The sequence below is a fragment of the Trachypithecus francoisi genome, unplaced genomic scaffold (assembly GCF_009764315.1).
Source record: "Trachypithecus francoisi isolate TF-2019V2 unplaced genomic scaffold, Tfra_2.0 Lachesis_group4, whole genome shotgun sequence".
Taxonomy (NCBI): Eukaryota; Metazoa; Chordata; class Mammalia; order Primates; family Cercopithecidae; genus Trachypithecus; species Trachypithecus francoisi.
Genome location: NW_022681469.1, coordinates 140124395 through 140136499, shown reverse-complemented (window position 1 = coordinate 140136499; position 12105 = coordinate 140124395). Strand labels below are relative to the sequence as shown.

Here is a 12105-nt window from a genome sequence, read left to right as displayed (position 1 = left end):
TGTGAAATAAGTAACTTTCCTTAGGCCATGCCTCCCCATAATCTTAATTGGAGAAAAATACACAACCATACTGTCTCAATTCATGTTATATTAGTGGCCAAGTGAGCAATAACCAAGCAATACTACTTTATTTCCCTAGCACAGATCAGCTCCCACTGTACCTGGGAGATTCTCACACCTTTTCTTTTCTCTCGAAACCCACAGCAACCCCTTCACATTGATGACAGTGCTTCCCAGTGCAAGTAGAAGCAAGGCCAAGATAACTTTCACCTGCTTTCCTCACAACGGTTAACCAACCAAGTGTAATCTGACTCTAAATTCTGGCTTCATTCATTTTACTCAACAAATATTTACTGAAGAATATATTAAGTGCTATAACTTCTGTAGTGAAGTGAGCAGGGTGTGGGAAGACAGAAATCCCTACTTTCATTTAGATTGTGTATTAGTTTACTATTGCTGCTGTAACAAATCACCACATATTCAGTGGCTTAAATCAATACGAATGTATTATCTTACAGTCCTGGAGGTCAACAGTCCAAAATGTATCTTAAAGGGTTATAATCAAGGTGTCAGCATGGCAAGTTCCTTCAGGAGTTTCCGGGGAAAATTGGTCCCTTACCTCCCCATATCTAGAGACCATGGCATTCCTTGGTTCCTGGTCACATCACTCAGCTCTCATCTTCCATTATCACTTTGCTTTCTACCCTTCATCTATTTTTGTTATTGTTCATCCTTTTGGTATCATATCTAAGAAATTAAGATCATGAAGATTTAGTTACATGTTTTTGTCTGAGTTTTGTAGTTTTAGTTCTTATATTTAAGTGTTTTATTCATTTTTGGTAAATTTCGGTATATAATTTGAGGAAAAGGTTCGACTTCATTTTTTTGCATGTGGATACAGAGTTTTCCCAGCACCATTTGTTGAAAAGATTGTCCTTTTCCCCCATTGAATGGCTTTTGTGCCCTTGTCAAAAATCAATTGTCTGTGTATGTGAGAGTTTACTTCTGGAATCTCTATTCAAATCTATTGGTCTGTAAGTCTGTCTTTATACAAGTACCTCACTGTTTTGATTACTGTAGCTTTGTGATAAGTTTTGAAATCAGGAAATGTGAGTTGTCCACATTTATTCTTCTTTTCAAGATTGTTTTGGCTGTGCAAGGTCCCTTAAGATTTCATATGAACTTTAGAACGGGTTTTCTATTTCCACAAGAAAAAAAAAAATTGTTGGATTCAATCTGTAGATTGCTTTGATTAACAAAGCAAATCGAGTAGCATTATCACCTTAACAATATTAAATCTTACACCATGAACACATTCCATTGATTTATGCCTTCTTTAATTTATTTCAGCAATGTTTTGTAGTTTTCAGTACATGCATTTAATTTCCCTGTTTAAATTCCTAAGTATCTATTCTTTCAGATGCTACTATAAAAAGAATGTTTTAAAAATTTTCCTTGTCATATTGCTTATTTCTAGTGTATAGAAACACAACTGATTTTTTTATTGATTTTGTGTCCTGCAACTTTGCTTAATTCATTTATTAGCTTTAGTAGTTTTGTTATTAAATCCTTAGGGCTTTCTACACATAAGACCAGGTCATCTGTGAATGGAGAACTTCTCTCTTTTCAATTTGTATGATTTTCATTTATTTGACTTCTCTAATTGCTCTGGCTAGAATTTCCACTACTATATTGAATAGAAATAACAATAGTAGGAATCCTGCTCTTGCTCCCATTGTTAAGGGAAAGCTTTGAGTCTTTCAATACCGCATGTGATGTTAGCTGTGGGCTTTTCATATATCACCTTTATCATGTTATAGAAGATATCTTTTATTCTTCATTTGCTGAGTGTTTCTATCATTAAAAGAATGTTGAACTTTATCAAATGATTCCTCTGCATCAACTGAAATGTTTATATATTTTGGGGTCTTTTTTCTCCCTTCATTCTATTCATGTGGTTTCTTATATTGAGTGATTTTCATACGTTGAACCATTCTTGCATTATTGGGAAAATCCCATTTGTCATGGAGTATGATCCCTTTAATATGCTGCTGCATTCAGTTTTATAGGATTTTATTGAGAGGTTTTGCATCTATATTTATAAGAGACAATCTTGTAATTTCTTTATCTGGCTTTGTTATCTGTGTGATGCCAGCCTCATACAATAAATTATGAAGTATTCTCATCTCTTCAATTTCATGAAAGAGTCTGGCAATGATTGGTGTAAATTTTCATTAAAGAACTGATAGAACTCATCAGTGAAGCTGTCTGATACTGAGCTTTTCTTTTTTGTAAAATTTTTGATGACTGACTCAATCTCTTTACTCACTATTGGTCTGTTTAGATTTTCTATTTCTTCATGATTCAGTGTTGGTAGGTTGTATGGTGTAGGAATTTATCAATTTCTTGTAGGTAATCCAATTTGTTGGCATATAATTTTTCATTAGTAGTCTCTTTTGATCCTTGGTATTTATGTGGTATCAGTTGTAATGTCTATGATTTCATTTTTTATTTTGTTTATTGTAGTCTTTTATTTTTAGTATAGCTAAAGGTTTGTCAAATCTGTTAATCTTTTTAAAGAACCAAGTTTTAGGTTCATTGATACTCTCTCTTGTTTTTCTATTCTCTATGTCATTTATGTTTCCCGTAATCATTATTTCCTGCCTTCTCCTTGCTTTGGCTTTAGACTGCTTTTCATTTTCTAGTTATGTAAGACATGCAATTAGATTTTCTATTAATATCATTCTTTTTAAATGTGTTTAGAGCTTAAATGTGCCTTCTGACCACTGCTTTTATTGCATCCATAAATTTTGGATATTATATTTTACTTTTATTCATTGTAGAGTATTTTCTACACTTCACAGCACTGGGACTTGGGCTGAAGGGCAGGGCATCAGCTGTGGAGCAACATGAGCAGGACCCCACCTCAGACGACACCATGAACTCGTTCCTGGAAAAGCTCCAGAGCCAGCCTTACCGTGGCAGCTTTCATAAGGAACAGTGGGAGGAGGAATTTGAAAAGGTCCCCCTGTTTATGAAGAAAGTGCCATCAGAAATTGATCCCAGGGAGAATCCTGACTTGGCTTGTCTCCAGTCAATTATTTTTGATGAGAAGCTTTCTCCAGAAGAATAGGCCAAGACCTATAAAGATGAGGGCAATGATTATTTTAAAGAAAAAGACTACAAGAAAGCTGTGATTTCCTACACTGAAGGATTAAAGAAGAAATGTGCAAATCCTGACTTGAATGCTGTCCTTTATACCAACCGGGCAGCAGCACAGTACTATCTGGGCAATTTTCGTTCTGCTGTCAGTGATGTGACTGCTGCCAGAAAGCTAAAATCCTGCTACCTCAAAGCAATGAGGTGCTCATGCCATCTGGAACTGAAATACTTTGCCAAGGCTGTGAACTGATGTGATGAGGAGCTGCAGATAGATGCCAAAGTGAAGAAGCTTCTGGAAATGAGGGCTAAAGCAGAAAAGCTGAAGCAAATTGAACAGAGGGATGTAGGGAAATCCAACTTGAAAGAAAAGAAGGAGAGGAATCAGAATGAGGCTTTACTGGAGGCCGTCAAGGCTAGGAATATCAGGCTCTCTGAAACTACCTGTGAGGATGAAATTTCAGCCTCAGAAGGTCTAGGTGAGTTTTTCCTGGAGAGACTCAGCTCTGAGAACCCCCATGGAGCCAGGCTGAATCTAGATAACCAGGGCAGGCTGAGCTGGCCTGTGCTCCTTCTGTACCCAGAGTATGCCCAGTTGCACTTCATCTCTGCCTTTCATGAGGACTCCAGGTTTATTGATCACCTAATGGTGATGTTTGGTGAAACATCCTCTTGGGACCTAGAGCAAAAATATTGCTCAGATAATTTGGAGGTCTACGATGAGGATGAGGACAGGGCAGAACTGTACCGGGTGCCTGCCAAGGGCACCTTGCTGCAGGTTCTACAGCACCACAGGTACTTCGTAAAAGCCCTGACACCAGCATTTTTGGTCTGTGTAGGATCCAAACCTTTTTGAAAGAATTATCTCTGGGGGAGAAAGGTGCACCAGATAAGATGACTGAGCCAGGCCCCCTGGATCTCCTCCCTCACCCTCCTCTGCTGGGAACCTAGCACGCCTGAATCAGTCCAGTGCCTTATTTCTGTCACCAAGGGGATAGTCCTTCCTAGTATTGTGGTGAGGGAGGAGCCTCTGGTTTCCCTGAACTGCAGCCTCTCCGGCTGGTCTTCACTTTCTTCAGTTGATATAAAATTCTGTGCCTTGGCCATAACGTCCTTGGATTCCATCTCTAAAGGGACCATCTGCTGCAGTTACCATGGCAACCGACCTGAGCGGCACACCCTGGTCTGTGGAGATGGGACTCAGGATCCAGTGACATGATTCTGAACTTTTGTGGAGTTTGACATCTTGTTACAGAAGCTACCCTTCAAACTGTACATCTACACACAAACAAACTATGCATAGGATTCCAAGACTTTCAAGCTCAGAGACTCTGGCCTCAAGTTATTTCATGAACACAGAGGGGAGCCATGTGCGGTCGCTGTAGATGACTTGAGGTGAAATGGGGGCAGGAAAGCTCCTGCATGTATAAAGACCGTACAAACTGAGATCCTTGGTACCCCTAAAAAGATTGCCAGCTTCCTTCGTCTTTGCCATACGGAGGACTGTGACAGACTAGGACAGTGGCCTCTGAGTTCCTCTGTAGTTTTCACATTTTGGGATTTTGTGTCTTTTAAACTGGAAAACCTTCTAGCATGTTGGGTTGTTGTTATAGGGTATATCTTTGTCTGCAGCAGTTTGTTGCCCCCTTCCTAAGAGGAGTTTATCTACCATGGAAAAAAAAGAGTATTTTCTAAGTTCTTCTTTGACTTATAGCTTATTTATGAGTATGTTGTTTAATTTCCACATATTTCTGAGTTTTCCAGGTATCCTTCTGTTACTGGTTTCTGGTTTCTTTCTTTTGTAGTATGAGAAAATACTTTATATGATTTCAGCGTTTTAATATTTACTGTGACTTGTTTTGTGGCCCTAACGTAAGATCTAGCTTGGAGAATATTACATGTGCACTTGAGAAGAATGCATATTCTGGTGTGTGTGGTAGTGGAGTGTTATTTACATGTCTACTAATTCCATTTGTTTATAATGTTTAAGTCCTCTATTTCCTTACTGACATTTTGTCTTTGTTCTATTCATTATTGAAAGTGGGATATTAAAGTCTTCAAATATTATTGTAGAATTTTTTTTCTCAGTTTATTTCTGTCAATTTTTGCTTCATGTGTCTTGGGGGTTCTGTTTTAGGTTCACGTAGGTTTATCATGGTCATATATGCTTCATGGATTAACCTTTTTTGAATACACAATTTTCTTGTCTTCTATGATAAATTTTAAAGTCTAGGCAGCACATTCAGCAGTCCTGTGGCTGTCTCTTGCTTCAACAGCGTTTGGATGGAACAGATCCAGGAACTCTCTTTCTTCCAGTCTCCAGCCACCTTCCAATCTTCTCTCCATTTTCAACCTTCAGGACCATCTTCTCGGTCATATCCTGCTTCTGGGACCAGCCAACACCATTTTAGTGGTTAGTTCCTTCTTGCTGACTAACCATGAGCTCCCAGATTTATCAGAATTATTCCACTGAGGTGGAGGCAGCCATCAACTACTTTGTCAATTTGTACTTGCGGGTCTTCTAAACCTATTTCTCTCTGGGCTTCTATTTTGACCATGATGATGTGAATCTGGAAAGCATGGGCCACTTCTTCTGCAAATCAGCTGAGGAGAAGCATGAGAGTACCGAGCATCTCTCAAAGGTACAAAACCAGTGTGGCAGCATGCTATCTTCCAGGACCTCCAGAAGCCGGCTCAAGATAAGTAGGGTAGAACTTTGGATGTCATGGAAGCCACCATGGCCCTGGAGAAAAATCTGAACTAGGCCCTTCACGTCCTCAGCTCCGCCTGCACAGATCCCCATCTCTGTGACTTCCTGGAGACTCACGTCCTAGATGAGGAAGTTAAACTCATTAAGAAGATGGATGACCACCTGACCAACCTCCCCACAGGCTGGCTGGCCTGGAGGCTGGGCTGGGTGAGTATCTCTTTGAAAGGCTCACCTTCAAGTACAACTAGGAGCCTACTGAGCCCAGTGACTTCTGGGAGGCCCCTTGCAAAGTAACAGGGCTTCTGTCTAAGCCTCTTCCTCCAGCCACTGGGCAGCTTTTTAACTACCCTGGAGCACTTGTCCAAGCCTTGGATCAAATTGAAATAAAGCTTTTGGAAGCAAAAAAATAAAATTTAAAGCGTATTTTTTCTAATAATAGCGGAGATGTCCCAGATCTCTTTTGATTAGTAGTTGCATGAAATATCTTATCTGTCCTTTTATTTTCAGCATTTTTGTGTCTTTATAGCTAAAATAAGTCTCCTTTAGATAGCACATAGTTGGATCATGTTTTTTAATACATACTGAAAATCTCTGCTGTTTAATTGAATAGTTTGATTCATTTATATTTAAAGTGATTACTGTCAAGGAAAGGCCTCCTTCTCTCATTTTGCTATTTATGTTCTGCAGATTTTGTATATTTTTTCCTCAATTCCTTCATTATGGATTTTATTGTGTAATTGATTTTTTCTAGTCCATTTTTGTTCAATTCTTATTTTCTCTTCCACATAGTTTTTAATTATTTTCTTCACTTTTTTTAGTTATTTTCTTTATTTTCTACTGCACAATCTGGAGATTGTAATTAACATCTTAAATTTATAACAATGTAGCTTGAATGAATACCCTCTTAGCCTGAATTGTGTACAAAACCTCTGCAACTATACAGCCTCATCCATCTCTTTATACTATTGTTGTCACAGATTTTGTCTTTACACACTAAGTGCCCATTAACACAAATTTATATTATTTTGGGCATTTGAATTTTAAACCATATAGGGGAAAAAACAAAAAGGAAAGAAGTTACAAACCAGAAATACAATAATTTTAGCTTGTATATTTATCTCTGTAGTTGCCTTTACTGGTTTTCTTTACTTCTTCACACAGTTTTGAGTAACTGTCTAGTGTCCTTTTATTTCAGCCTCAAGGAATACCTTTAGCATTTCTTGTAGGACAGGCCTACTAGTGATTAACTTCTTCAAAGTTTATTTATCTGGGAATGTCTTAATTTCTTCTTCATTGATTAGTTTTGCCAGACAGGATTCTTGGTTAACAGTTTTTTTTTTTCTATCAGCACTTTAAATATATTATCCCACTTCCTTCTGCCCTCCATGCTTGCTGATGAGATGTTGACTCTTTTTCTTACTTAAGAGTCCTTGTACAAAAACATGACAAGTTGCTTCTTACTTCATGCTTTCAAGATTCTTTTTTGGCTTTTCCTTTTGAAAGTCTAATTATAATGTGTAATGGAGTCTTTGTGCTCTTTCGGCTAAAAGTCCATTGAGATTCCCTGATATACTGATTTACGTTATTTCTCACATTTGAAATATTTGGGCCATTATTTCTGCTCCTTTCTCTCCTTTTTATTCTGGTATTTCCATTATGCATATAATGGTACACTTGATAGTATCCCACAGTTCTGTTAAGGTATGTCCATTTTTCTTCATTTCTTTCCACTTCTGCTTCTCAAGTTGAATAATCTACATTGAGCTATCTTAAGTTTAGTTTGAAATTTTGAGGATGGTTTCTTCTTTCTGTTCAAATTTTATGCTGAATCTCTCTAGTGAAGCTTTCATTTCAGACTGCATTTTTTAGCTCCAGAATTTGTTTGATCTATTCTTATATTTTCTATCTTTGTTGGTAACCTCTATTTGCCTAGGCCTCATAGTTATGGTTTCCTTTGTCCATGGTTTTTCTTTATCTCTCTGAGCATATGTAAGATGATTGATTTAAAGTCTTTTTATAGTAAATCCAATGTCTGGGTTTTCTTGGGGACAGTTTTGGTTCATTTATTTTTTCCTGTGAGTGGGCCATACATTCTTGTTTCTTTGCATGTGTTGTAAATTTTTGATAATTGGACATGTTGAATATCATAATGTGTAACTCTAGAAATCATAATCTTCTCCCCAGGATTTGCTGTTACTACTTGTAGGCTGTAGTTGTTTAGTGACTCTTCTAAATTCTTTTTATGAGACTGTTTATGTGTAGTCACCAAAGTTCCAGTTCTGTTAACTTACTGGTCAGCTGGTGATTTAACAGAGATTTTCTTAAATGCCTAAACCCAACGTAACAAAAAATACTTCAAGTCTTTGTGGATTGGCTATGTGTTTGAACATTCCTTTAATGCTTAGCTAGGCCATTTACATTTGCTTAATGTCCACTTTCAGCTTCACAGGAGCCTAAAGACAGGAGCCAGAGATGAAAGTTCATGGTGTTCTCCAGTCTTTTCTGAGCATGTCTAGTCTTGGGCATATTTGCGTGGACTTCCAGATTATCCGATTATGTGGAATCTATTAAAATATTTATTCTCACATTTGTATTCTTTCCCTGACTTTTCCTAACCTTTCTAGTCTGTCTGCTACTTTTCCTATCTGTTATAACTTTCCCCAGGCAGCAGCAGTGATTATATTTGCCTTAAATCCTTTTTTAAAATTCCACCCAGGTGGCTGCTTCAGGCCTGAGAAAGTTCAGAGGCATGTGAAACAAAAGGAATTCCCTGACCAATCACTCGGGGAGCCACCAGACAGACATACAATCATAATTGTTTGAGACTAAGGCCTGCAGTGCCTCCTCTGCGGCCACCAAGTTATGTCAGTAACATGGGCAGCCAGCCCCACAGCTACCACCAAGCTGGAAAGTGGTAAATTGTATGGGTAAGTTAAAGCACCACAATACTCTTTTACTGAAATTTAGGAGCTTTTTTCTTTGTGAAACACTTCCTTCATTTTCATATATTTTTTACTAGATTCCTTAGTTTTAAAAAGTTAATCCTAATAGTTTATGCCAACTTCATTGTTGCTTTAGTGAAGAAACAGTTTTGGAGTTCCCTGCTCTGCCATTTTCTGCTTCTGCTTGACATTTTAAAAGAACCACAGGCTACTGTGTTAAGAGTTAAGAAGAAGCAAAGCCTGTAATCCCAGCACTTTGGGAGGCCGAGGCGGGCGGATCATGAGGTCAGGAGATCGAGACCATCCTGGCTAACACGGTGAAACCCCGTCTCTACTAAAAAATACAAAAAACTAGCCGGGCGAGGTGGCAGGCGCCTGTAGTCCCAGCTACTCGGGAGGCTGAGGCAGGAGAATGGCGTGAACCCAGGAGGCGGAGCTTGCAGTGAGCTGAGATCTGGCCAGTGCACTCCAGCTTGGGTGACAGAGCGAGACTCCGTCTCAAAAAAAAAAAAAAAAAAAAAAAAAAGAGTTAAGAAGAAGCAATAGAGAGGACTGAAGCTGGGAAGCCAATGGCAATAATGAGATGAGACATGAGGGTGCCTTATATGGGGAACAGTGGAGGTGATAAGAAGTGATTAGATTCTGAGCATATTTAGGTGATATAGCCAAAGGATTTGCAGATGGATTGGAATGTAGACAATGAAAAATGTGGAGCAGAGAGGCCTAATAATGGGGAAGGATGAATTTGTCATTACTGAGCTGAATTCCTGAAGAAGTTTTCTGACTGCTCTCCCAGATTCCATGTTCAGTCTTCTATAATCCATTGTCAACAGAGTAGCTGGAGTGAACCTTCCAAAACTGAAATGAGATGATGTTACTCCTCTGCCCAGTGTCCCATCCCAAATTTTTACAATGGCCTACAGAGTCCTAAATAATCTGAGTCCCTGCAACTTTTCTGTCCACATCTCTTAATTCACTCTGTTCCAGCTGTGTTCCACTCTGGCCTTACTGTTCCTACAAATCATTATACAGGATCCTAACTCAGGGCCTTTGCACTTGTGTTCCTTGATATGCATGGCTCACCCTTCACTTCTTTATGTCTCTATGTAAATGTTACTTTATTGAAGATGCCTTCTTGTTCACCTTCTGGGAAAAATAAAAACAAAACAGCAAATTGAGCCACTCCAAATGTCCTGACATTTCCTATTATCTTCTGCTGCTGTATTTTCCCCACAATATGTCTATAGTTGTTTCTTTGATGATTTGCCCTCTGCTCACTCTTGCCCCATAGAATGTAAGCTCCATTAGCATGAGTCAACTCTGTTTCCCTCATATCTGTGTCACCGACACCTTGAAAAGAACCTGGTCAAAGAACAAAGTTAATATTTCCTGAGTCCAGAAACTGAGATATGCAATTTTGTGTAAGACACAATCATTATGTTGAGAGATTCCACAGTTTAGAGGGGAAGAGAAACAAGTAAACTAGTGACGATATGCAGTGGATGGCTCCTGTATTTCAAAAGAACACAGAGGAAGGATGTCAAAGGGACAGTCCCAGGACTCACTAAACCAGGTCAGGGATGCAGCAGCAGCGGGAAAAAGCAGTCCACCTCCCAGGCTCCATCAGAAGGATTCTGCCATAATTATTGTTTTCAGTATAAGGCTTTATTGGAAAAAAAACTTCTGACCCTTAGAATAATATTTAGATGCTACTGGTCTGCCCAGACCCTGTTAGTACATAATGCATGTCGGTTTAAACTAATTAATACATTATGCCCCTTGCTCTTGGGCGAGTTCTGCCATAACCTGCTGAGAGGTCACAGGGCATGACTATCTAGCTCATCAGCTCTGAAATGAAGGTGCTAGAGGAGGTTGCCTTGGTAGTGGCCTTCAGCTCCAAATCTGTAGTCTGAGTCAAGAAACATTTGTCCCAAATGAAATTATATCCATCCTTATGACATAAAACGGTTAAAACTAAGAATTTATCAGCTACTTTATTTTTCCCAAGAGATTTTCAGATATCTCTTTGCTTTTGTTATCATTCCTTATAATAAGTTTAATGAGCAGATGTGATTTATGCCATGTGTTTATAACAGCCCGAACTTTGATATTGCATTTTTCATCACCGGCTTCCTTGCATTTGAGATATTTTCAGCAGGTTTAGAAAGCCTCTTTTCTGTTTTGTTTACAACAGATGCTAGAGAAGTATAGCCAAGAAAGAAAAGAGTAATAAGACTTATCTCCATATTCTCCCATCAGTTTCTCAACTAGATCTGAAAAATGCTATAGGCAGCCACACGAAGAGCACTGGAATGCAAAGGGTTCGTTCTCTCTTAAAGACACACAATCTTGAGGTCATATTTTTCAAACTGTAGTTCATTCACACAAAAGCTTTTTTGAGTAATTGTTATAGGGTGAAATGCAAAAACAAATAACATGGAGTTCCCTACCATTAAGAGGCTTACTGACAGACTTGAAAATAAGAATTGTCACCAATTTAAAATACCATGCTAGGAAACGGAGAATGTTTCCTAATAGCTATGAGCTTTTTTAGGGTGGAAGGGTTGACAAAAATATTCTAAAAATAGACCATGGTACACACGATCACAACTCTGTGAATATACTAAAAACCATTCAACTGTCCAATTTAAATGAGTGAACAATATATCAATTACATCTCAGTAAAGCCATTTGAAATAAAAGTGACACACCAGGAATCTGCACAGAGCCTTGTAGGGGCACTGAAGATACAGAGGTCAGTCCTCTGCAGGGGAGAGGTAGGAAGAAGTAGGATAGGAACATCTCAATACAAGGGTCAGACTCACACATTCAAGTGTAACCCCTCCATATGTGTGTTGAAACACATCTGAAACTCAGCATGTCCAAAGCCAAACACCTAATCTGTCCTCCAGACCCACTCCATGTGCAGCTTCCCCATCTCAACAACTGTGATTTCATCATTCCAATTGCTTAGGACAATGTCATTGGAGTCATTCTTGACTTTGTTCTTTCTTCCACAGCCCACACCTATCCCATCAGCAAATCCTGGTGACTCTCTCCTTAATAACTCCTATCTCCACTCCCACTGTGCCCTTGGACTGCTATGACCCCTTTATCACTGGTCTTGCTACTTTCAACCTTGTCTTCTGAAGTCTATTCTTGATACAGCAGCCCAAGTGATACCTTCAAACTGCCAGTCAGATGGTGGTGCTCTTCAGAATGCTGAGAAGCTTCCACCTAGTCTAAGCAGAAGTCCTTCTGACCTGGCCCACCACAGGGCTGGTCTCATGTATA

General features: G+C 38.9%; 2 pseudogenes; both read left to right on the top strand.

Moving 5' to 3' along the window:
* Nucleotides 1–2905: 2905 nt before the first annotated feature.
* On the top strand, nucleotides 2906–4057 carry LOC117072668 (annotated as a pseudogene).
* A 1540-nt stretch (nucleotides 4058–5597) lies between these two features.
* LOC117072667 lies at nucleotides 5598–6117 on the top strand (annotated as a pseudogene).
* Nucleotides 6118–12105: the final 5988 nt, after the last annotated feature.